General features: G+C 39.2%; 1 protein-coding gene across 8 annotated transcripts in view; it reads left to right on the top strand.

Annotated features, from left to right (window-relative positions):
- Nucleotides 1-27455, top strand: part of LOC309609685 (cyclic AMP-dependent transcription factor ATF-7) — a 121740-nt gene that overhangs the window by 58144 nt on the left and 36141 nt on the right. The window contains exon 3 of one of the 8 annotated variants that reach the window (XM_082351392.1): nucleotides 15429-15483. The exons of the other annotated variants lie outside the window; for them this stretch is intronic. The gene's annotated coding sequence lies outside the window, so the exon portion shown is untranslated. The remainder of the gene's footprint in view (nucleotides 1-15428; nucleotides 15484-27455) is intronic. 8 annotated transcript variants of the gene reach the window in all.

Genomic DNA, 27455 nt, shown 5'->3' with positions numbered 1-27455 from the left:
ATCTTTTTACTATCTTCATAGTTTTGCCTTTTCCAGAATGTCATATAGTTAGAATCATGCATTTCTTTAATTTTTTTTAAAGTCATGAGCAGATAGCCATGTGATTGGGAATAGTTGGAGAATGGGGGAGAGAAAATTAAGATGTGAGGTCACAGCTCTGAGGTCTCTCAAAAATAAAAGAATCAATCTAGGGAGATTTATGTGTCCAGCCTTTTTTCTCTACTGGGAGTCTCTCTGATGTTAAAGGATTTGGCTTGCCTGGAGACAGTTTTACTGGTTCTAGGTATTGGGAACAGGGACAGAATGAACACTGAATGGGCTGTTTCTGGGGAGTCAAGGTATTAGGGCTGGGCAAGGTGAGAGGAAGTAAAGCCTGTGATCCCTTTTCCTTTGTTGAAGTCGAGTACAATAAAGTCTCTTCTCCTTCTCTCCCATTGGCAGCCTTATATGTGATTGAAAAAAATCAGTGTAAATAAACTGATTTATTTACTTCTGTTTAAATGTAGAAGTACATTTAAATAATGTACTTCTACATTAATTAAAGATTCATGTAAGTTAATATTATTAGAAAAGTATGGGAGCTATCATTCACACTTTAGTATAAATTAGTTTAACCACAGATGTAATATTGGCTACATAAAGGAATAGAAGTTTTTATTTGGGTTTAGGGGTTAGTAGCTGAGAACTGGCTTAAGTAGAATGGCCCCTAAGCAAAAGAGACATGACGACTTATGAGGATGTCAAAGATAAACAGATTTACTCATTAGGTTTGTTTGGGGTATCTCAACTTCCTTCTGCTAGATGCTAGTTGAAAAGTATAAATCTTTTTTTTTTTTTTTTGGCCACGCTGCATGGCTTACAGAATCTTAGTTCCCTGACCAGGGATTGAACCTTGGCCCCTGCAGTGAAAGCGCTGAGTCCTAACCACTGGACCACCAGGGAATTCCCGAGAAGTATAAATTAAGAAGGGCACCAGTGAACACTAGAAACAACTTAATTCTCTTTGGGTAGAAAGAGACATTTCCTCCTTGTCCTGGTTTGGAAATTTTATTTTATTTTATTTTATTTATTATTACTATTTTTTGGCCGTGCCGCACGGCTTGTGGGATGTTAGTTCTCCGACCAGGGATTGAACCCGCGCCCATGGCAGTGAAAGAGTGGAGTCCTAACCACTGGACCACTAGGGAATTCCCATGGAAATTTTAGATTGATAAAATATGGGGGAAAGGGAGTGACTTGATTTCTTTAGTTCTGGGATTCAAGTTTCCCATCTACTTAGAATGTTAACTCCCTGGTATTGGGTAAGATCTCTTTTCATAGAGTTATTGACTCTTTACCTTTTAGATTTGGCTATATATGAGAATCTTCCAGTCTTGGCCTCAGCACTAATTTAATTTCCTTACTTGTTGAACTGAATTGACTATATGGTAAAAATGAACACTAGCCTAGGGTAGGCTCTATAGCATAATGTTCAGGATTAACATCAGTTAGTGCAGGCCAACATCTTACGTGTGCATACATACATCTACAACTTAGAGGAAAGGTTGTGTTTATATAATGTATAGGAAAATTATATGGGTATCATATGGGGGGAATGGGAGAGAACAAAAAGAAAGAAAATTGTTTAACTTTATCAATGTCTAATAATAATAACAGCAACAGCAACAATAACTAAAGCTAACTGAGCTCTTATATACTGTGCAGAAATAGTTTACAGATATTATTTTATTTAGCCCTAGAAATCCTGAGGGAGGGTATAATATTATCTCCGTTTTACAAATGAGAAAACTAAGGCTCAGAGAGATTAAATAACTTGTACAAGGTCATACAATACTTTGTGATGGAGCTGTAATACAAACCCAGGCACACTTCAGACCAGCACTTCTACTAGGATAAATTGCTTCCTTATTCTTCTCCATACACATGTAAATATGCACATCTAGCACAGGGGAAAAAAAAAAAAAAAGAATAAGTAGTGTTTTTTTGCACTGGTCCAAATGCAATTATTTAAGTAAGTCCTAGCTGTAGTTTGTTACTGATGTAGATAGTCGTCTGGCTGCCATACCAGAGAGAGCTGGATCGACAGCTGAGCTCTGCCTGTACAAAAAGATAAGAATTCTTACTAAAACAAAGAGCCATCTCTGCAACTGCCTCAGCCTTATTAATCTATAATGTTTTTTTATGTACCTGGGAATGCTGCTGAGATGTATCTAACTCTCTGTGAGGTAAACAACCACTGTTTAGTAGCAGGGGCATGATTTTAAGATGGGAAGGAAAACTAATTCTTGACCAACCAGAAATGAAGACAGAGCTAGAAAACCGTGACCTAAAAATCATAGCTTCAGCATTCTCCACTAATAGGCCCAAAGAAACACTGTGGTGTCATCTTTTTGAATTCTAGACTGGGTCACTTCCTGACTCATATTCCCTTCTTCCTCACTCATACTCCCTTCTTCCTCCTCTTAGTTTTATGCCTGTAAGCTCCCAAATGCAAAGGATGGTATCTGGCTGTCTTGCTTTATGTAGTGCCATGTAGCAGTGGGGCTTTTGTTATTGTGGCTGCCATACTGATTGGTAACAAGAGGAAATATGACTAAGGTGGAATTAGGGTATGATTTGGAGTATGTTACCAGTGCAGTGAGATACATGATCTGCCCAATGATTGATAACTTGTTTATTCTCTGACTTTTTGGAGGTATGACTGCATGGAGGGTCTTAACTGTTAAATAATAGAATTCTTCTCCACTCAGATCTCACATTCTTTCCTTCTTTGACTTCATAGCACTTTCATATATCTGCTCTTTCCTTTTCTCTTACGAACTGTGGTGTGTTGATGCGATGGACATTTATGATTGCAAGTGGAAATATATGGCTAAGTAGATACATGGAAATATTTATGTGAAATAATTTGTGATAAAAACATGTAGAAGTATACATAAAGGATCAAAAGAGATCGGAGAGTATTTTTTTATATTAATTAATTAATTTGTTTTTGGCTGCGTTGGGTCTTCGTTGCTGCGTGTGGGCCTTCTCTAGTTGCGGCCAGAGGGGGCTACTCTTTGTTGTGGTGCACGGGCTTCTCACTGCGGTGGCTTCTCTTGTTGCAGAGCATGGGCTCTAGGCATGCGGGCTTCAGTAATTGCAGCACATGGGCTCAGTAGTTGTGGCTCGTGGGCTCTAGAGTGCAGGCTCAGTAGTTGTGGTGCACGGGCTTAGTTGCTCCGCGGCATGTGGGATCTTCCCGGACCAGGGATCGAACCCGTGTTCCCTGCATTGGCAGGCGGGTTCTTAACCACTGCGCCACCAGGGAAGCCCCCCGGAGAGTCTTATTTATTTATTTATTTAACATCTTTATTGGAGTATAATTGCTTTACAATGGTGTGTTAGTTTCTGCTGTATAACAAAGTGAATCGGCTATACATATACATACATCTGCATATCTCCTCCCTCTCGCGTCTCCCTCCCACCCTACCTATCCCACCTCTCTAGGTGGACACAAAACACCGAGCTGATCTCCCTGTGCTATGAGGCTGCTTCCCACTAGTTATCTGTTTTACATTTGGTAGTGTATATATGTCCATGCCACTCTCTCACTTCGTCCCAGCTTACCCTTCCCCCTCCCCGTGTCCTCAAGTCCATTCTCTATGTCTGCGTCTTTATTCCTGTCCTGCCCCTAAGTTCTTCAGAACGATTTTTTTTTTTTTTAAGATTCCATATATATGTGTTAGCATACGGTATTTGTCTTTCTTTCTGACTTACTTCACTCTGCATGACAGTCTCTAGGTCCATCCACCTCACTGCAAATAACTCAGTTTCGTTTCTTTTTATGGCTGAGTCATATTCCATTGTATATATGTGCCACATCTTCTTTATCCATTCATCTGTTGATGGACATTTAGGTTGCTTCCATGTCTTGGCTATTGTAAATAGAGCCACAGTGAACATTGTGGTACATGACTCTTTTTGAATTATGGTTTTCTCAGAGTATATACCCAGTAGTGGGATTGCTGGGTCATATGGTAGTTCTATTTTTAGTTTTTTGAGGAACCTCCATTACTCTCCCTGGAGAGTCTTATAGGTGATATTTTTAGTAAAGGGATTCTTTGTATGTTTGTCTGAATGTCTTTATCCTTTACTGGAAAGTTGCTTAAAATATAAATTTCCTTCTTGATTCTAATAATGATTCATTATATAACCGTGGACTACGTGAAACTAACTCTGCGTTCAACTGTAGGAAGTATCTGACTAGAGTCTTGTCTTTTCTACCTTTGACCATGAAGTCAAATTCTTGGCTTCAGAGCTAAGAATACCTTATTGGGCAAGGTCACAAGCTATCAAAATGATTACTCTGGATGTCCAAAGATCTCATTTGTTTATTTTGTTGGATGCCTCTGACAAGCCAGTTAGTTGTGTGTATATGTGTATGTGTGTGTGTGTGTGTGTGTGTGTGTGTGTGTGTGTGTGTGTGTGTATGTGTGTCCTGCCAGGAGTTTCTGAAAAACTGTAAATACAAAGAAAAGGTGATTCAGGACAGCAACCTATCAAACAGAAACTACAAGCTTGGCTCCTAAGAGGTTATCAGGTAGACAGTGACAGCCTAATAGGATGGATGATTATTTTAAAAAACGAAAAGAAAAAGGCCCTACATTTTAATGCTAGCCTCAGTTACCTCATTTTTGTGTCTCTCTTCTCAAGCTTACTAACCAAAACAACAATAGCGACAAAAACAAAAAAATCTTTCACTACCATAAGTTATTTGACTCAAGTGAAAAGAGTTGTTGAGGTAATTTTAAAGATCTGTTGTGGTGTGTAGGTGGAGATAGCTGTATAATACCAGAGTGGGCAGATAGTATTACAGACATCTGTCACTTCAGTTAGCATCATTTTTTTTACACAGTGGCAATCTGTGTGCATTAATTTTTTTTCACTGTGTTAATGTTTATAACTTCAGACATTTGTTGTTTTATTATACTTCAGTTTCAGGCATTTCTTAGGTTTAGGAAGAGACTGTAGTCCACTTAGACTGTATTTGGAGGGAACAATAAAAGTAATTACTCTGAAATTTTCAGGGGTCTAGGTGTCTAAATATGTTCTATAAGGTACCATGTTAGGTTCAACAATTTAGCTATTCCCTCTTCAGCTTTTCCTTTTCTTCCCTTTTAATTTTTTTTTTTTTTATAAATTTATTTATTTATTTATATTTATTTTTGGCTGTGTTGGGTCTTCGTTTCTGTGCGAGGGCTTTCTCTAGTTGCGGTAAGTGGGGGCCACTCTTCATCGCGGTACGCGGGCCTCTCACTATCTCGGCCTCTCTTGTTGTGGAGCACAGGCTCCAGACGCGCAGGCTCAGTAATTGTGGCTCACAGGCCTAGTTGCTTCGCGGCATGTGGGATCTTCCCAGACCAGGGCTCGAACCCGTGTCCCCTGCATTGGCAGGCAGATTCTCAACCACTGCGCCACCAGGGAAGCCCTTCCCTTTTAATTTTTACCTAGATAATTGCAAAAGTGAAAAGGGGAGACTTTATTTCAGCGTTCTTTGACTTACATGCATTTGAAGCTACAGCCAGATAGGGCCTTATGGAGGCTTGTACTTTCAGTTATGCATGTGACTGCTCAGAGGAGAGAGAGTTGTGTGCACATATGTAGCAGCTCATGGCAGAGCAGTGGTTAAAGGTTTGAACATATTGTACCTTGTAGTCCTGAGGGAGGCATTTTGCTCCTCTGTAGACAGTAATCAGCTTGTCAGAGTCGAATGGCTTTTTGTTTTCTCTTTATCTAGTAAAATGCAGTGGGCTAAAAGCCTTTCTGGGAAGCAATTTCTTCCTCCACCACATGAACAGAAGGTCATGGATGCTGTCTCTGAAACAAAGGGGAAGTGGTGATAGAAAAATCAGCGGCTAGGGCATAATTGGATTGGAGCTCTGTCAGAGAGACTGCAGTTCTTGTTTAGAAGCTGGACTTTTCTGCTATGCCATGCTTTTCTGTCTTATAGAAATATAAACAATGAGTACTCTGCTTCAGGCTTAATTTTTCAGGCTCTTTTTCTGAGCACTCTATGAGAATAAACTTGCAACAATCTATTTACTTTTACTTAGTGGTTTTCCAAAAAAATTTTAAGACTGTTTTTTTAGAGCAGTTTTAAGTTCACAGCAAAATTGAGAGGACAGTACAGAGATTCCCCATATACTCCCTGCCTCCACACAAACATAGCATTTCCCATTATCAACATCCCCCACCAGAGTGGCACATTTGTTACAACTAATGAACCTACAGTGATACATCATAATCACCCAAAGTCCACAGCTTACCTTAGAGTTCACTCTTGGTGTTGTACATTTGATGGGTTTGGACAAATGTATAATGACATACAGTCATCATTATATTATCATACAGAGTATATTCACTGCCCTAAAAATCCTCGGTGCTCCACCTATTCATCTTTCCTCCCACCCCCCCACCCCCCACTCCTAGCAACCACTGATCGTTTTACTATGTCCATAGCTATGCCTTTTCCAGAAAGCCATATAGTTGGAATCATACAGTATGTAGCCTTTTTCAGATTGCCATCTTTCACTTAACATGCATTTAAGGTTCCTTCGTGTCTTTCCATGGCTTAATACCTCATTTCTTTTTAGCACTGGATAGTATTCCATTGTCTGGACGTACCACAGTTTATTTATCCATTTACCTACTGAAGGATATCTTGGTTGCTTCCAAGTTTTGGCAGTTATGAATAAAGCTGCTAGAAAAATCCATGTGCAGGTTTTTGTGTGGACGTAAATTTTCAGCTCCTTTGGATAAATATCAAACTGCATGATTGCTAGATTGTATGGTAAGAATATGTTTATTTTTGTAAGAAACTGCCAAATTGTCTTCCAAATTGGCTCTACCATTTTTTTCATTCCCACTGGCAATGAATTTAAGTTCCTGTTGCTTCACACCCTTGTCCGCATTTGGTGTTATCAGTGATCCAGAGTTTGGCCAATACAATAGATGTGTAGTGGTATGTCGTTTTAATTTGCATTTCCTGGATGACATATGATGTGCAGCATCTCTTTATATGTTTTTGTGCTATCTGTATATCTTTGGCGAGATGTCTGTTAAGGTCTTTGGCCTATTTTTTAATTGGGTTGTTTCCTTATTGTTGAGTTTTAAGAGTTCTTTATGTATTTTGGATAGCAGTCCTTTATCAAATGTGTCTTTTGCAAATACTTTTTCCCAGGCTATGGCTTACCTTCTCATTCTCTTGACATTGTCTTTCACAGAACACAAGTTTTTATTTAATGAAGTCCAGCTTATCAATTATTTCTTTTATTGATTATGCCTTTGTTGTTGTCTCTAAAGTCATTGCCAAACCCAAGATTACCTGGGTCTTTTCCTGTGTTATCTTCTGGGAGTTTTATAGTTTTGTGTTTCACGTTTATGTCTGTGATCCATTTTGAGTTAGTTTTTGCAAAGGATTTAAAGTCTGTGTCCAAATTCACTTTTTTGCATATGGATTTCTAGTTGTCCCAGCACTATTTGTTGAAAAGATTATCTTTGCTCCACTATATTGCTTTTGCTCCTTTAAAAAAAAAATGAGATATAATTGACATATAACATATTAGTTTCAGGTGTACAGCATGATTTGATATTTATATATACTGCAAAATGATCACCACAGTAAATCTAGTTAACATCCATCACCATATATAATTACAGAATTTTTTTCTTTTTTATTTATTTATTTATTTATTTATTTATTTATTTATTTATTTATTTATTTATTTGGCTGTGCCAGGTCTTAGTTGCAGCACGTGGAATCTTCGTTGCCATGTGTGGGATCTTCATTGCAACATGCAGGATCTTTAGTTGCCGCATGTGGGATCTTTAGTTGCGGCGTGTGGGATCTTTAGTTGCGGCATGTGGGATCCAGTTCCCTGACCAGGGATCAAACCTGGGCCCCCTGCATTGGGAGCATGGAGTCTTAGCCACTGGACCACCAGGGAAGTCCCAGAATTTTTTTCTTGTGATGAGAACTTTTACTTTCTTAGCAACTTTCAAATATGTAATATATTAACTGTAGTCACCATGCTGTACCTTTCATCCCCATGACTTATTTATTTTATAACTGAAAGTTTGTACCTTTTGACCCCCTTCACCCATTTGACCCCCTTAACCCCCCCCCCACCGTTGGTAACCACCAGTTTGTTCTCTGTAAGTTTGGTGGGCTTTTGTTTTGTTTTAAGATTCCACATATGACTGGCCCTCTGTATCCATGGTTACAGATTAGTGTTGTTCCACATCTTTTCACGTATCAGTTGGCCATCTGTATGTCTTCTTTGGAAAAATATCTGTTCAGATCTTGTGACATTTTTAAATTGAATTGTGTGGGTTTTTGCTTTTGAGTTCTTTATATATTTTGGATATTAACCCCTTATCAGATATATGATTTGTAAATATTTTCTCCTCTTCAGTAGGTTGCGTTTTCATTCTGTGGATGATTTTCTTTGTTGTGCAGAAGCTTTTTAGTTTGATATAGTCCCACTTGTTTATTTTTGCTTTTGCTGCCTTTGCTTTTGATGTCAGATCCAAAAAAAGTCACCAGTATGGATGTCAGGGAGCTTTTACTGCCTATGTTTTTTCCTAAAGAGTTTTATGGTTTCAGGTCTTACATTCAAGTTTTTAATTCATTTTGAGTTAATATTTGTATGTGGTACAAGATAGTGGTCCAGTTTTATTCTTTTGCATGTGGTTGTCCAGTTTTTCCCAACACCATTTATGGAGGAGACTGTCCTTTCCCCCATTGTATAGTCTTGTCATAAATTAATTAACCATATATGCAGGGGTTTATTTTGGGCTCTCTTTCATTGATATATGTGTGTGTTTTTATGCCAATACCATACTGTTTTGATTACTGTAGCTTTGTACTATAGTTTGAAATCAGGGAGCATGATGCTCCAGCTTTGTTCTTTCTCAAGATTGCATTGGCTATTCAGGGTCTTTTGTGAATTTTAGGAATGTTTGTTCTTTTTGTGAAAAAATGCTATTGGAATTTTGATAGGGATTGCATTGAACCTGTATATTGCTTTGGGTAGTATGGGCTTTTTAACAGTATTAATTCTTCCAGTCCATGAGCATGAATATCTTTCCATTTATTTGTGTCTTCTTCAGTTTCTTTTGTCAGTGTCTTAGAGTTTTCAGTGTACAGATCTTTCACTTTTGTGGTGAAATTTATTCCTAGGTATTTTATTATTTTTGATGTGATTATAAATGAGATTGTTTTCTGAATTTCTCTTTATGATAGTTCATTATTAGTGTCTAGAAATGCAATAGACTTTTTGTGTATAGATTTTGTGTCCTGAAACTTTGCTGAATTCACTTATTAGTTCTAAGAATTTTCTGGTGGTCTTTGGGTGTTCTATGTATCATCTGCAAATTATGACAGGTTTGCTTCTTCCTTTTCAATTTGGGTGCCTTTTATTTCTTTTTCTTGCCTAATTGTTCTGGCTAGGACTTGCAGTACTATGTTGAATAAAAGTGGCAAGAGTGGGCATCCTTGTCTTGTTCCTCTTAGAGGAAAAGCTTTTAGCTTTTCATTGTTCAGTATGGTGTTAACTGTGGGCTTGCCATGTATGGCCTTTATTATGTTGAGGTATGTTCCCTCTATACTCACTTTGTTGAGAATTTTTATCATAATGGTTGTTGAATTTTGTCAAATGCTTTTTCTGCATCTAGTGAGATGATCGAATGCAGTCCTTCATTTGGTAAATGTGGTGTATCACATTGAATGATTTGGGTGTTGAACTATCCTTGCATCCCTGGAATAAATCCCACTTGATCATGGTATATGATGTTTTTAAAGTATTGTTGAATTCTGTTACTATTTTGTTGAGGATTTTTGCATCTAAGTTTATCAGGGATATTGGCCCATAATTTTCTTTTCTTGTGGTGTCCTTGACTGGTTTTGGTATCAGGGTAATGCTGGCCTTGTAAAATGAGTTTGGAAGTATTCCCTCCTCTTTTATTTGTTGGAAGTTTGAGGATTGGTATTAATACTTCTTTGAATGTTTGGTAGAATTCACCAATGAAGCCATCTGGTGCTGGACTTTTGTTTGTTGGGAGGTTTTTGATTACTGATTCAGTCTCCTTATTGGTAAACAGTCTGTTCATATTTTCTGTTTCTTCATGACTCAGTCTTGGAAGGTTGTATGTTTTTAGGAATTTATCCATTTCTTTTAGGTTGCCCAGTTTGTTGACTTACAATTGTTTGTAGTAGTCTCTTATGATACTTTGTATTTCTGAGGTACCAGTTGGAATGTCTCTTTCATTTCTGTGGTGTTTTTTTGTTTGTTTTGGTTTTTTGCTTTTCTTGTTTTTTTGTTTTTGTCCTCTTTTTCTTGGTGGTTTGTCAATTTTGTTTATCTTTTCAAAGAACCAGCTCTTGGTTTCATTGATCTTTTCTATTGTCTTTGTAGTCTCTAATTCTTTTATATATATATATATAAATTTATTTATTTGTTTGTTTATTTGTTTTTGGCTGTGTTGGGTTTTCATTGCTGCGCGCGGGCTTTCTCTGGTTGCGGCGAGTGGGGGCTACTTTTCGTTGTGGTGCACGGGCTCTAGGCACGCGGGCTCAGTAGTTTTGGCTCGCAGGCTCTAGAGCGCAGGCTCAGTAGTTGTGGCACATGGGCTTAGTTGCTCCGCAGCATGTGAGATCTTCCCGAACCAGGGCTCGAACCTACGTGCCCTGCATTGGCAGGCAGATTCTTAACCTCTGCGCCACCAAGGACGTCCCTCTAATTCATTTGTTTCTGGTCTGATCTTTGTTATTTCTTTCCTTCTCCTAACTTAGGGCCTTGTTTGTTCTTTTTAAGTTCCTTGAACTGTAAAGTTAAGTTGTTTATTTGAGATTTTTCTTGTTTCTTGAGGTAGGTATTTAGTTTTCTTAGCTTCCCTGTTAGAATTGATTTTGCTGCATCCCATAAGTTTTGGTATCTTATATTTCCATTTTCATTTGTCTCAAGGTATTTTTTTATTTCTCTTTCAAGTTCTTCATTTTGACCCATTGGTTGTTCAGTAGCATGTCTCATTTCAACATATTTGTGAATTTTCCAGTTTTCTAGTTTCATACCACTGCGGTCAGAAAAGATGCTTGATATGATTTCAGTATTCTTAAATTTATTAAGACTTGTTTTGTGGCCTAACGTGTGGTCTATCCTGGAGAATAGTCCATGTGCACTTGAGAATGTGTGCCTTTGCTACTTTGTTAAAAATCAGTTGACTATATTTATATGGGTCTATTTCTGGACTCTCTGTTCTGTCCCATTGATCTTTTAATCTGTTCTTTCACCAATACTACATCGTCTTGATTACCTATAGCTTTATAGTATATCTTGGAGTTAGGTAGTGTCAGTCTATCAACATTGTTCTTCTTCAGTATTGTGTTGGCTATTCTGGGTCTTTTGCCTCTCCATATAAACTTTAGAATCAGTTTGTTAACATCCACAATAACTTGCTGGGATTTTGATTGGGATTGCATTAAATCTGTAGATCAAGTTGGGAAGAAATGACATCTTGACAATAAATACCCATTTATTTAGTTCTTTGATTTCTCTCATCAGAGTTTTATAATTTTCCTCATATAGATCTTTTACATATTTTGTTAGATTTACACCTAAGTATTTCATTTTCAGAGGTACTAATGTAAATGGCATCGTGTTTTTAATTTCAAATTCCACTTGCTTATTGCTGGTATATAGTAAAACAGTTGACATTTGTATATTAACCTTGTATCCTGTAACTTTGCTATAATTGTTTATTCTGGGAGTTTTTTCTTTTGGATTTTCTACATAGATGATCATGTCATCTGCGAACAGTTTTCTTTCTTTCTTCCCAATCTCTGTGACTTTTATTTCCTTTTCTTATCTTATTTCATTAGCTAGGATATCCAGTACAGTGCTGAAAAGGAGTGGTGAGAGTGGGGGACATCATTGCCTTGTTCTTTTTTTTTTTTTTAATTTTTATTTATTTATTTATTTATTTTTGGCTGTGTTGGGTCTTCGTTTCTGTGCGAGGGCTTTCTCCAGTTGCGGCAAGCGGGGGCCACTCTTCATCGTGGTGCGCAGGCCTCTCACTATCGTGGCCTCTCTTGTTGCGGAGCACAGGCTCCAGATGCGCAGGCTCAGTAGTTGTGGCTCACAGGCCTAGTTGCTCCGCGGCATGTGGGATCCTCCCAGACCAGGGCACGAACCCGTGTCCCCTGCATCGACAGGCAGACTCTCAACCACTGCGCCACCAGGGAAGCCCCATTGCCTTGTTCTAGATCTTAGCTTTGAGTTTTTCACCATTAAGTATAATGTTTACTGTAGGTATTCTGTAGGTGTTCTTTATCAAGTTAATGAAGTTCCCATATATTCTTAGTTTGCTGAGAGTTTTTATCATGAATGGGTGTAGGATTTTGTCAGATGCTTTTTCTTTATCTATTGATATGATCATGTGATTTTTCTTCTTTAGCCTGCTGATGTGATGGATTACATTAATTAATTTTTGAATGTTGAACAAGCCTTGCATACTTGAGATAAATCCCACTTGGTTGTGGTTTATAATTCTTTTTATACATTGTTGGATTTGATTTACTAATATTTTATTGAGGATTTTTGCATCCATGTTCATGACAGAGAATGGTCTGTAGTCATCTTTTCTTGTAATGTCTTTCTCTGGTTTGGGTATTAGAGTAATGCTGGCCTCACAGAATAAGTTAGGAAGTATTCACTGCTTCTATCCTCTAGAGGAGATTGTAGGGAATTGGTATAATTTATTCCTTAAATGTTTGCTAGAATTCACCAGTGGACCCATCTGGGCCTGGTGCTTTCTGTTTTGGAAGGTTGTTATTATGGAGTCAATTTATTTAATAGATATAGACCTATTCAGATTGTCCATTTCTTCTTGTGTGAGTTTTAGCAGATTGTGTCTTTTAAGGAATTGGCCCATTTCGTCTAGGTTATCAAGTTTGTGGGCATAGAGTTGTTCATAATAGTCCTTTATTATCCTTTTAACATCCATGTAATCTGGAGTGGTGTCCCTCTTTCATATCTGATACTAGTAATTTGTGTCTTCTCTCTTTTCTTTTTTTTTAATATTATCTTTATTTTCCTTTATGATGACGTCCCCAATTCTTATAAAACTGGTCTCTCCCTACCCTGTAGTCTCATAACATGTTCAGATTTCATTAGGTTGTACTTAATTTTTTTTTCTTTTGGCTGCGTTGGGTCTTAGTTGCGGCATGCAGGATCTTTGTTGAGGCATGCGGGATCTTTCATTGCAGCACGCGGGCTTCTCTCTAGTTGTGGCATGCGGGTTTTCCTCTTCTCTTGTTGTGGTGCACAGGCTCCAGAGCATGTGGGCTCTGTTGTGGCGTGTGGGTTCCAGAGCACATGGGCTCTGTAGTTTGCGTCACGCAGGCTCTGTAGTTTGTGTCATGCAGGCTCTTTAGTTGAGGTGCTGAGCTCAGTAGTTGTGGTGCACAGGCTTAGTTGCCCCATGGCATGTGGGATCTTAGTTCCCTGACCAGGGATCGAACCCACGTCCCCTGCACTGTAAGGTGGATTCTTTACCACTGGACCACCAGAGAAGTCCCTTTCTTTCTTTTCTTAGTTAGCTTATCTAAAGGTTTATCAACTTTATTGATCTTTTCAAAGAATCAGGTTTTGGTTTTATTGATTTCCTGTTTTTAATTTCATTGATTTCTGTTCTAATTTTTATTATTAATTTTCTTCTGCTTACTTTGGCTTTAATTTGCTTTTCTTTTCCATTGTCATCTGAGAGCAGACATTGTATGATTTCCATTCTCTTAAATTTGTTAAGGTGTGTTATATGGCCTCAAGTGAGGTCTGTCTTAGTGAATGTTCCTTCCATGTGAACTTGAGAAGAATGTGTAATCTGCTATTCTTGGATGAAGTATTCTGTAGATGTCAATTATATTCAGTTGATTGATGGTGCTGTTGAGTTCAACTATATCCTTACTGATTTTCTGCCTGCTGGATCTGTCCATTTCTGATAGAGGAGTGTCAAAGTCTCTGACTATAATAGTGGATTCATCTGTTTCTCCTAGCAGTTCTATCAGTTTTGGTCTCATTTATTTTGACACTCTGTTATTAGGCACGTGTATATTAAGGATTTTTTTGGTCTTTTTGAAGTATTTATCCCTTTATCATTATGTAATACCTCTTTATCCCTGATGACTTTCCTTGCTCTGAAGATTGCTGTGTCTGAAATTAATATAGCTACTCCCCTTTCTTTTGATTAGTGTTACCATGGTTTATCTTTCTGCATCCCCTTACTTTTAATCTATACATGTCTTTATATTTAAAGTGTGTTTCCTATAAACAATATATAGTTGGGTCTTGTTTTTTGATCCACTCTGATCATCTCTTTTAATTGGTGTATTTAGACTATTGACATTTAAAGTGATTATTGATAGTTGGTTTAATATCTACCATATTCGTTATGCTCACAGTTCAGGAGGCCAGAAGTCCGAAATCAAGGTGCAGGCAGAGCCATGCTCCCTCTGGAGGCTCTCAGGAGAATCCTTTCCTTACCTCTCCCAACTTCTGGTGGCTTCCAACATTTTTTGGCTTGTGGCCACATCACTCCAATCTCCGATTCTGCCTTCACATCACCTTCTTCTTTGCCTCTCTCTTATAAGGATACTTGTGATGGCATTGAGGGCCCAACTGTATAGTCTAGGATAACCTCTTCATCTCAAAACCCTTAATTTAGTCATCATATAAGGTAACATTCACAGGTTCTAGGAATTAGAACATGGGCATATCTTTGAGAACTGTTATGGGTTGAATTGTGCACCTATATTTACATGTTGAAATCTTAGTCCCAAGTACCTTAGAATGTGACGTTATTTGGAAATAGGATCATAGACGTAATTAGTTGATATGAGGTCATACTGGAGTAGGGTAGGCCCCTAATCCAGTATAACTGGTGTCCTTATAAAAAGAGGAAACAGGACACAGACGTACACCCAGGGAATAAAGATTGGAGTTATGCTGCCACAAGCCAAGGAAGACCAAAGATTGCTGGTAAACCACCAGAAGCTAGGAGAGAAACATGGGACAGATTCTCCTTCTCATCCTTCAGAGGGAACCAGCCCTGCTGACACCTTGATTTCAAACTCTGGCCTCCAGAATTATGAGACAATAAATTTCTGTTGTTTAAGACCCCAAGTTTGTGGTACTTTGTCAGCTCTAGCAAACTAGTATAGGAGCTATTATTGGCCTACCACACTATGGTTGAAATTAGCAGTTTGCTATAGTGAGTTGTTACCAAGAAGTGGGGACTAGGGGTACCAGAGTCTACTTAGATCCTCCCTGAGACCCATCGGTGTGCTTGATGGTTTTTATATTTATCCTTTCTCTTCTCTCTTCTCCTAACAGATGGGCCTGTTGTAATGTGATATGAAGGTTAATAGGATCCCATTACCACCTGCTGGTTTGTCTCCATTCTGATATAATGGGGGGGAAGGTGGGGGGGTGGGGGTTCTATGTAACTGGAGCAATTTGTTATCATTTTAGACCACAATCAAAAATTGACTGTTGGTTTTCACAAATGTCTCTAGTGAGAGACTTAGTGTACACAAAGGATCCATTGTTAAAAATCAAGGCATTTGCTGTTGTGTATTTTTCCAGGTACCTCCAAACTTGAGTAAGCCTGGGGACAGGTTTCCAAAAACTAGTCCATGAATAATTTTCTCAATTCATTCAGAGCTTCTTTAGCTTTTGTGGGTTCAGTTTAATAAAAAAATATTTGAATATCTGCAATGTGCTAGACACCATGCTAGATATTGTGACAGAAAGATGGATAAGACATCAACAGATTCATTGTCTCATAGGGGAAGCAGACACATAAAAATGTAATTACTCGTAAAATGATAAATGTAATAATGTAAGTATTTGCAAGTATTGAGAGGTCTATTAGACATCAGGGAAGGTTTCATGTAGGAAATGATGCTCTAACTGGTTTTGAAAGGTAAATAGAAATTTGCCAGACAGAGAAGGTGGAGAAGAACATTCCACACATAAGAGAACAGCAGATACAAAAGAATGAAACAGCATAGCATGTTCAGAGAAACTGCAGATAGTTTTATGTTGCTGGAGCATAAATTTTGGTGGAGAGCAGCAAGAGGTGAGGCTGGAGAGGTTAGCAGGGGCAGTTTCCCCAGTATTTGATGTTGTTGCTATATTGGATCACTATGAAAGTCAAGGAGCATGTGGATAAGTGTTACTGTTAGGCAGCATAGATTCCATTCTTTTCCCCTGCCTGCCTGTGTTCTTTTATTATAGACTTCTATTCAGTGGCCAACATTCTAAAATATATCTCTAATGGCTAAAAAGCATGTTTGCTTTTAAACATTAAACTCATCCAAATTTAATGAGTTTGCCATTTGCCTGGTTTTATTTCAAAACTTTCCAAGTTAGACACAAAGATAAATCAGCCGAATATGTCAACAAATCAGGGTAAGAAGTTTTTTCTGCATTAAATTAAGGTGACAAGGCAGAATCAGTATACCCTGTATAAGCTTCTGGTTTATTCTAGAGACTGCCAAACCATTTGAGTCTTGTCTTTGCCCATTTCTTTATCAGCCTGTAACCTCTTCTATGGTTGCTAAGGCTCTGGGCACTTAAGATTTGATAGCTTGTTTAAAACAAAAGTGTATTGCTGCATTTTGAAATTATTTTAGAGTGAGTGAGTGTAATCTTGTAAGCTTGCCCCAACAATCTAAGCACTCAGTTTTGGAGACCGAGATCTCTCTCTCCTTCTCCTCTTCCCTCTGTCTTTCTCTCTCCGTCGCTCTCTCTCTTCCCCAGCTTTAATTTTTCTTTTGGCTTAACTGTTACAGTAGTAAATTGTATATGCCCTTACAAGGCAGGGTTTTAGCCATTGTATGCTCTGTACTGTGACTCATATATGCTCTGCTCAGTTTGTTGTAAGCATTCAGAATCTCCTGTATTATCAAGAAGTGTTTAGAATATTCTTTTTCCATAATGAAATTTTCAGCAGCCCAAGAGAAAAACACAGTGTAGTAGATTTTCCTAACTTTAATGGTTATGGTCCACACTGTTCACACTGCATGTTTGTCCTTCCCACCCATATGTGAGATCCAGGGATGACATCACTTACTGTGTAGGAAATTAAACGATAAAAGTATTTGATGTTCTTTGGGACTTCCCTGGTGGAGCAGTGGTTAAGAATCTGCCTGCCAATGCAGGGGACATGGGTTCAATCCCCAGTCCGGGAAGATCCCACATGCCACGGAGCAACTAAGCCCATGTGCCACAACTGCTGAGCCTGAGCTCTAGAACCCGTGAGCCACAACTACTGAGCCTGTGCTGTAGGACCCGCATGCTGGAGCTCCTGAAACCCACGCGCCTAGAGCCTGTGTTCTGCAAAAAGAGAAGCCACCTCAATTAGAAGCCCGCACACCACAATGAAGAGTAGCCCCCACTTGCCACAACTAGAGAAAGCCCATGTGCAGCAACGAACACCCAACACAGCCAAAAAATAAATTGATTAATTTAAAAAACAAACAAACAACAACAAAAAAAGTACTTGATGGTTTTCAAGGGCTCGTAATATCCTAATAAGAACTTGGGAAGAGAGATGAGATTGAAAAATATAAGTTTGTAATTTCAACAAGAACTTAATAGGACTGTGTGATAATCATTTTGACCCAAAAAGAAGTTTCCTTGCTTTGTTAAGAACTAAAGTTGTCCCTTTGGGAACTTTAATGGTACCCCAACTAAGTGGCTACATCTGGAAAGTAGAATACTAAAAGGTCTACCATTAGGCAAGAGCTATGGAGAAAGCAATTAACCATGTAACTGACAGGGGACCAAGCCCTGCTGAATTGTCCCTGGGATTTCTCTGCTCCTAGGCACTGGTCCTTTAAAGTTTGTTGAGCATTTAATCCATCCAAGTAAGTAGCTACCATCTAAAGAAAGATAATGGATCTGTTGTGGTTAATTCTTTAGCATAGTTCCCAAGAGTGCCCTGCATTTAGTAAAGAGCCAGCCATTAGGTACTGAGGGAGAGGGGCAGCCAGGAATGAGAAAAGATGCCCTTCTGCCTGAAACTCCATACCTTAGTCAAGAGTGATCTTTAACTCCTTCAGTTTCAAGAGCAGCTTGATAGGGTGCCTCTCTCTTACTGTTTTGTCTTTCCCAACTCAGACACTATATAGCTATTGTTTTTAAGGAGCCCTAAGGCAAAAATTGATGATGAGATAGAATAATTTATTTGGTATACTATGTGAAAATGAAAATGGAATTCCACATTAGGGTCCAATTGATAAGTATTCTTAAAGGTATAGAACGAGATATTTTATTGCATATTCCATATCCACGTTCCTTACATAGAAAATGAGGAAAAAATCTATATCCTGAAAACCATCATGTATTGGTTAGGAATGGTTTCAGCTACAAGTACCTAACGGTAGCTTAAAACTTCATGAACACCTGTAACACAAGAAGTCTTAAGAATTAAGACTGAGCAATTAAGCAAGGTTATTGAGGACTTTCTACCTCTCTGTTCTGCCATTTTTAGCTGTTTTACCTTTTAGTCTCAAGTGTGTTGCCTCACTGTCAGAGGATGAGGAAGAAAAAAGGAGTAGCACCAGGAATTTTCTTCTTCTAGCTTTCCCTTTTGTAAGGAAGCAAATGCTATCCCAGAAATGCAGTCTTCTGCCCCAACCCGCAGTGGATTTCTGTGTCTCATTGGCCTGAACTGTATGATGGGTTTAATCTTAGCTCCATGGGAAGCTGGAAAAATGAGTATCTGGCTTTTCAGCCTTTATAATGGGAGGCAAGCAAGGGAGAAGGGTTGGGAATGAGGATCGGGTTTAGAAACTAATAGTGTCTTTCCCAAACCTCTTCCATTTCTGTTCCCCACCACCTCCCCCCCGCAACTTCCCCCAAGCAATCTAGTATGCAAGGCATTAATTGACAACAGTCATTTCAGGGCCAGAGAGGCCTGATAAGCCATACAGATTTCCAGTTTTAAAGCCACTGGACACAGAATTTAGTTTATGGCCTTACTGAAAAAAGTCACACGAAAATAGTATTAAAAAGAGAGAGGGAGGACTTCCCTGGTGGCTCAGTGGTTGAGAGTCTGCCTACCAATGCAGGGGACACGGCTTCCAGCCCTGGTCCAGGAAGATCCCACATGCTGCAGAGCAGCTAAGCCCGTGTGCCACAACTACTGAGCCTGCGCTCTAGAGCCCGTGAGCCACACTTCTGAGCCCGCGTGCCACAACTACTGAAGCCCGCAGGCCTAGAGCCCATGCCCGCAACAAGAGAAGCCAATGCAACGAGAAGCCCGTGCACCACAACAAAGAGTAGCCCCTGCTCGCCGCAACTAGAGAAAGCCCGTGTGCAGCAATGAAGACCCAACGCAGCCATAAATAAATAAATAAATAAATAAATTTAATAATAAAAAAAAAAGAGAGAAAGAGGGATTCTGGGAAGGTGGCAGAGTAGAAAGGATCAAGAATCTGTTTCCCCACATAGACAACAATTGCACTGGCATAATCTGTCTGATGTAACTATTTTGGAAATTTGGAGTCTGTTGAAGGCTTGAAACTTCTAGGGGAAGAATTGGAGGGTAAATTGTGGTTCATTTCAGTCAATTTCAGCTCAGCACAGTAGCAGCTACCCATCCCCCCACCCTCAGCCAGTGCCAGGCATCTGTGCATGTGTTCCTAGAGCAGTTTGCACACAGCGTGTCCGGGAGCTAGGATGGTCAAAAAGGTCCTTTCCTCTAAGTAGCAGAGATCTATGCTCTGGGTGCTGATTGTTGCTTCTGATCATAGAGGTGTAGACATGCAGCCATTTTGTTGAACCTCTTCACATTGTTTACAAGCCCCTCCCTCTCTGGCTGAAATGACTTCTAGGGGATTTAAAGGGCCTGTGCCCTTTTTCTCCCCTTCATTTTTCACCTTTTTTCCCTTTTGGAAGCCAGACATTAAAGTCTAGGACATTCAAAAACAGCCACATATATGGGGAAAATTAGGAAGTGATTGTGCATGCCTAGGGGAAGTGTCAGAAAAGACCTGAGAAGACATTAAATTTACACCTCATGCTGATCCTTGGCACAGAGACACCCTACAACAATCATAAAAACAAAAACAATATCAAAAATTAGCAAATTCTGCAGAAGGGGAAAAGAATCTGATTTCCAGAGTTACTGTTTTATTAGATTGAAATGACTGGTGTTCAACAAAAAACCACAAGGTGTACAAAGAAGCAGCAAAGTATGGCCCATTCAAAGGATAAAAAAAAAATCAACATAAACTGTCCCTGAGAAAGACCTCATGGCAGATCTGCTAGACAAAGACTTTAAAACACCTGTCTTAAATCTCAAAGAACTAAAGGAAGATGTAGAGAAAGTCAAGAAAACAATGTATGAACAAAACGTAAATATCAATAAAGAGATAGAAAACCTAAAAAGAAATTCTGGGGCTGAAAATTCAGTTACTGAAATGAAAAATTCACTAGAGGGATTCAAAGGCAGATTCTTGAGCAGGCAGAAGAAAGAATCAGTGAACTTGAAAATAAGAGTTTGGGGAATTCCCTGGCAGTCCAGTGGTTAGGACTCAGTCCTTTTCACTGCCAGGGCTCGGGTTTGATCCCTGGTTGGGGAAGTAAGACCCTGCAAGCCGTGCAGCGAGGCCAAAAAGAAAACAAAAAGAAAAGAAAAGAAAACAGGCATTTGGAAATTGTCAAGTGTGAAGAACAGAAAGTGAATACTGACAAGAAGCAAGCAAAGCCTAAGGGACCTGTGGGATACCATCAGGCAGACAAATATATGCATTGTGGGAGTTCCAGAAGTAGAGGGAAGGAGGGAGGGAGGGAATAGAGAAAGAGAGAAGAAGGGGCAGAGAGAAAAATTGAGGAAATAATGTCTGAACAATTCCCAAATTTGGTGAAAGACATAACTATAAACATCCAAAAAGCCCATACTCTTGGGGCCTTCCCTGGCAGACCAGTGGTTAAGACTTTGCCTTCCAATGCAGAGGGTGTGGGTTCGATCCCTGGTCGGGGAGCTAAGATCCCACATGCCTCAGGGCCAAAAAACCAAAACATAAAACAGAAGCAATATTGTAACAAATTCAATAAAGACTTTAAAAAAAAATTAAAAAAAAAACCAAAACTCAAACTCCAAGGAAGAAGAACTCAGAGACCCACACCAAAACACATTATAACAAACTTTCAAAGGCCAAAAACAAAGAAAGAATCTTGAGAGCAGCAAGAGAGAAGTGAATCATCACATACAAGGAATCATCAATAAGATTATAAGACTTCTGATCAGAAACTTTGGAGGCCAGAAAACAGTTGACCAAACATATGCAAAGTGCTAAAAGAAAAAAACTGTCAACCAAGAATCCTATATCCAGCAAAACTGCCCTTCAAAAGTGAGAGAGAAATTAAGACATTCCCACAGAGGTAAAAGCTGAGGGAGTTCGTGACTGCTAGACCTGCCCTGCAAGAAATGCTCAAGGGAGTCTTGAAAAGTGAAATGAAAGTATACTAGACAGTAACTCAAAGCTGTGGGGAAAAATAAGAATCTCAAAAAAGGTAAATACATGGGCAATTATAAAGCTAATATTATTACTGTAAGAATGAATGACTTGTAATTGTACTTTTTGTTTCCTACATGATTTAAGACAGTAATACATTTAAGGAAAAAAATTTCTATTGTAAAAGCTAGTATTACTGTAACTTTGGTTTGTCACTTCAAGTATTGTTTTTCATGTAATTTAAGAGATTAATGCATTTTAAAAAATTATTTATGTTTTGGGGTCCGCAATGTATAAAGTTGTAATTCTGTGACATCAGCAACTGAAAGGGGTAGGCAGAGAACTGTAAAGGAGTGGAGTTTTTGTATGTTACTGAAGTTAAGCTGGTATAAATTCAAATTAGAGTATTAAAACTTTAGTATATTAAATGTAATCCCCATGGTAACCACAAAGAAAATAGTTGTAGAATATACACAAAAGGAAATGAGAAAGAAATTTAGACTTTTCACTACAAAAAATCAACACAAAAGAAGACAGTAATGCAAGAAATGAGGGGCAACAAAGCTATAAGACATATGGAAGACAAATAGCACAATGACAGAAGTAAGTTCCTCCTTATCAGTAATTAACTTCAAATGTAAATGGATTAAACTCTCCACTCAAAAGACAGAGATTGACAGAATGGATAAAAACACATGATCCAAAAAAGAATGCAGTATTGCCATTTGCAGCAACATGGATGGACCTAGAGAACATCATGCCAGGTGAAATAAGCCAGACAGAGAAAGACAAATATTACATGATATCACTTATATGTGGAATCTAAAAAATAATGCAAATGAATCTTTATAAAACAGAAACAGACTCACAGACCTAGAAAACTTATGGTTACCAAAGGAAATGGGGGGATAAATTAGGAGTATGGGATTAACAGATACACACTACTACTATATATAAAGTAGATAAGCAATAAGGATTTACTGTATAACACAGGAAACAATATTCAGTATCTTGTAATAACCTATCATTGAAAATAATGTGAAAAAATATATATGTATAACTGAATCACTTTGCTGTACACCAGAAACTAATACAATATTGTAAATCAACTATACTTTAATAAAAACAAAACAAAACAAAAAACCTTATATGATCCAACTGTATGTTGTCTACAAGAGACTCACTTGAGACCCAAAGACACAAACAGGTTGAAAGTGAATGGATGGGAACTTCCCTGGTGGTCCAGTGGGTAAGACTTTGTGCTCCCAATGCAGGGGGCCCAGGTTCAATCCCTGGTCAGGGAAGTAGATGCTGCATGCATGCCACAACTGAGTTCTCATTTCACAACTAAGAAGTCCACAGCCAAGAGTTCACATGCCGCAGCTAAGAAGTCGACGTGCCGTGACAAAGATCCCACGTGCTGCAACTAAGACCCAGTGCAGCCAAAATAAAAATAAATAAATAAATGTATTTTTTAAAAAAGTGAATGGCTAAAAAAAGATGCTCCATGCAAATAGTATCCAAAAGAGCACAGTGGTGGCTCTACTAATATCAGAATAAATAGATTTTAGATCAAAATGGGTTACAAGAGACAAAGAAGGACATTATATATTAATAAAAGTTTCAATGCAGTAAGAAGATGTAACAACTATGTATAAGACTCGTAGAAGACTCTTAGAAGAAAAATAAGACTCAGAAGAAAAATAGGACAAAAGCTTCATGATATTGGATTTGACAGTGATTTCTTGGATATGACACCAGAGGAGCAAGTAAGAGAAAAAAAAAAGACAGGTTGGATTTTATTAAAATTAAAACATTTTTGTACATTTAAAGACAATGTCCACAGAGTAAAAAGGCAACCTACGGAATGGGAGAAAATGTTTGCAAGTCATATATTGGATAAGGGATTAATACCCAGAATGTATAGAGAATTTCTAAAACTCAGCAACAACAAAAAAACAACCTGATAAAAAAATAGGCGAGGGACTTCCCTGGTGGTGCAGTGGTTAAGAATCCGCCCGCCAATGCAGTGGACATGGGTTCGAGCCCTGGTCCAGCAAGATCCCACATGCCACGGAGCAACTAAGTCCGTGCGCCACAACAACTGAGCCTGCATTCTAGAGCCCACGAGCCACAACTACTGAGCTCGCATCCCACAACTACTGAAGCCCACGCACCTAGAGCCCATGCTCTACAACAAGAGAAGCCACTGCAATGAGAAGCCTGCACACCGCAATGAAGAGTAGCCCCCGCTCAACGCAACTAGAGAAAGCTCATACGCAGCAACAAAGACCCAACACAGCCAAAAATAATTAATTAATTAATTAATTTAAAAAAAAATAGGCGAAAAATTTGAATAGACGTTTCTCCAAAGAAGATATACAAGTAGCCAACCAGCACATGAAAAAATGCTTAATATCACTCATCATTAGGGAAATGCAAATCAAAACTACAATGATATACTACTTCACACCCATTAGAATGGTTACTTAAAAAAAAAAAAACAGGTAATAACTAGTGTTGGCAAGAATATGGAGAAATTGGAACTCTTCTGCCCTGTTGGTGGGAATGTAAGATGGTACAGCCAATGAGGAAAACAGTATGATGTTCCTCAAAAAATTAAAAATAGGATTACTGTATGATCCAGCAATTCCACTTTTGGGTATATACCTAAAAGAACTGAAAGCAGAGATATTTGTACAACTGTATTCATAGCATTATTCGCAGTATCTAAAATGCAAAAGCAACCCAAGTGTCCATCTACTGATAAGTGGACAAACAAAATGTGGAATATACATACAGTGGGCTATCATGCAGCCTTAAAAAGGAAGGAAATTCTGCAATGTGCTACAACATGGAGGAACCTTGAAGATGTGCTGAGTGAAATAAGTCACAAAAAGACAAATACTGTATGATTTCACTCATACGAGGTGCTTAGAGTAGTCAGAATCATAAGGACAGAAAGTATAATGGTGGTTGCCAGGGAATGGGGGGAGGGGAGAATGGGGAGTTATTGTTTAATGGGTATAGAGTTTCAGTTCTACAAAATAGTGTTGGAGACTTGCCTGGTGGTGCAGTGGTTGAGAATCTGCCTGCCAATGCAGGGGACATGGGTTCGAGCTCTGGTCTGGCAAGATTCCATATGCCGCGGAGCAGCTAAGCCCATGCGCGACAACTACTGAGCCTGTGCTTTAGAGCCCGCAAGCCACAACTACTGAGCCCACGTGCCACAACTACTGAAGCCCACGCACCTAGAGCCCATGCTCCGCAACAAGAGAAGCCACCGCAGTGAGAAGCCCACACACCGCAATGAAGAGTAGCCCCCGCTCGCCGCAACTAGAGAAAGCCCGCACGCAGCAATGAAGACCCAACACAGCCAAAAATAAATTAAAAAAAGAAAAAGAGTTATGGGGGATGGATGGTGGTGATGGTTGCCAGCAATATGAATGTATTTAATACCACTGAACTGTACACTTAAAATGGTTTATATGGTAAATTTTATGTTATATGTATTTTACCACAATAAAAAAATAAAAGAGAGCAAGAGGAGGAGGAGAAAAGATTTACACTAACTGCTTTCCTATGATACTAGGGAATCCCATGGAAGTTGAGATGACCAGGACTTTCTAAGTACATTGAAACCTGAAGTAAAATTATATTTCTCAATCCCATAATAAACAAGCTTCATAAATAAAATAAAACTAAAATACCTAATTTTCCTCAGTTAAACTGACAAAAAATTATATTTGCCACCCTCTTTTCTACACTGCCCAATCCCTGGTTGGAGTTGGCCTGTATGACCTTTGGAGCTTGTTTCCTTTCTGCTGTGATTTATTAGGCAAAAGATACCACCCATGGGGCTCATGATTTTTCACATTTGTCATAAACAGGAGGAGGGAACAGGAACGAAAATAAAATGAGTGATCGGGTGTGGCTGAGTGTTTAAAACTTCTGCTACTTAGAGGAATAGTTGCATCATTGGTCTGTCTGTTATGGAATAATGCATTAATGTTAATCCCAGATCCTAACAGTGAAGATCCAGCAATTCAGTGTTGACTGTGGGTTTGAATATCATTTTTCCACTCCCCAACCCCCAACTGGTTTGTTGATTTGATTGTAATATACCTTTTCCTCTTGTCAGATACTCCAGGGTAAACTTTGTAAAAAGAGGAATCCAGTTCTTGACATGGCTTGACTCCTGTGGGATGCTGATATTCTGCCCAATAAAATTCAAGTAATTGAGATCCTAAAAGAAAATGCTTAAAAGGATGTGGTTAAAATTACCACTAGTGGTTTGGGGAGTGAAGAAGGAAAAGGTTGCTGTTGATGAATTGACATTTTTTGCACAGAGCATTTTAGTTGGTAATAAAGTTCAGCAATGGACTCAGATACCCAAAGAAAGTAAATTGACCCACAAGACATGGCACAGTGTCCTTTCATACAACAGCAATATAACTCCAGTGTACTGAAAGTGTCCTAAGTGCCTTTCTGTAATAAAGGGAATCTGGTGTCTAACAACACAGTGGGAAGGATACACTGATTCTCACTTATTTGCGTGATGAAATATACTTTGGAAATGGAGATGGAAAGGGATCAGATCATTCTGAAAGTGTGCCCTGTTAAAGGTCTTAGAATCTAAAGGTGATAAAGCTTTTCAACAGTTTTTCTCATACCACTATATAAAACTTGACCTAATCACTGAAAAAGGAATTTATTGAGTGCCTATTGTGTGCTCCCCACGGGGTTAAGCCCCAACATGGGGTTGGTGGGGAAGGTAAGGAATAAGTGTAGGGGAACTCCTTGGCGGTCCAGTGGTTAGGACTTGGCGATATTACTGCCGGGGCCAGATTCAATCCCTGGTTGGGGAACTAAGATTCCAAAAGCCACGTGTCATGGCCAAAAAAAAAAAAAGGAGTAAGTGTAGGATACATTTTTAACCCTCTGGTAGTTTATAGTCTACTTTAAAGGATAAAACTGTGAGACCATGTAGACCAGAATTCTAAATTATATGGTGCAGTTTGTTCAGAGTACCATACAAGTTCAGGAAAGATAGACTACTGAAGATTAGAGAAGCTTTCAAAAAGCAATTGGATTTCAGCTGGGCCTTGGAAAGTTGTAGTATTTGGACAGACTGAGGGGGGAGAGGAAGGCATGTCTGAGAATAGGGCGATTGTGTGGAGGCACAAAATTGAAAATAGGTGGATTTTGCAGATCAGTAGAGACTGACCTGGATAGAAAGTGTTAGTGGAAGAATAGGAGAAAATAAAGTTATAAAAATACAAGAGGACCAGGGACTTCCCTGGTGGCGCAGTGGCTAAGAATCCGCCTGCCAGTGCAGGGGACACGGGTTCGAGCCCTGGCCTGGGAAGATCCCACATGCAGCGGAGCAACTAAGCCCGTGCGCCACAGCTACTGAGCCTGCGCTCTAGAGCCCACGAGCCACAGCTACTGAGCCTGTGTGCCGCAACTACTGAAGCCCACATGCCTAGAGCCCGTGCTCCGTAACAGGAGAAGCCACTGCAGTGAGAAGCCCGCGCACCGCATGAAGAGTAGCCCCTGCTCGCCACAACTAGAGGAAGCCCGCATGCAGCAACAAAGACCCAACGCAGGCAAAAATAAATAAATAAAATATTAAATTACTTTAAAAAAATCATTTACAGGGCTTCCCTGGTGGTGCAGTGGTTGGGAGTCTGCCTGCCAATGCAGAGGACACGGGTTCGAGCCCTGGTCTGGGAGGATCCCACATGCCACGGAGCAACTAGGCCCGTGAGCCACAACTACTGAGCCTGCGCGTCTGGAGCCTGTGCTCCGCAACGGGAGAGGCCGCGACGGTGAGAGGCCTGCGCACTGCGATGAAGAGTGGCCCTCGCTCGCCACAACTGGAGAAAGC

The sequence above is a fragment of the Balaenoptera borealis genome (genome assembly GCF_965194805.1).
Source record: "Balaenoptera borealis genome assembly, chromosome: 13".
In the NCBI taxonomy this organism is placed as follows: domain Eukaryota; kingdom Metazoa; phylum Chordata; class Mammalia; order Artiodactyla; family Balaenopteridae; genus Balaenoptera; species Balaenoptera borealis.
This window is presented reverse-complemented; position numbering and strand designations above follow the sequence as displayed.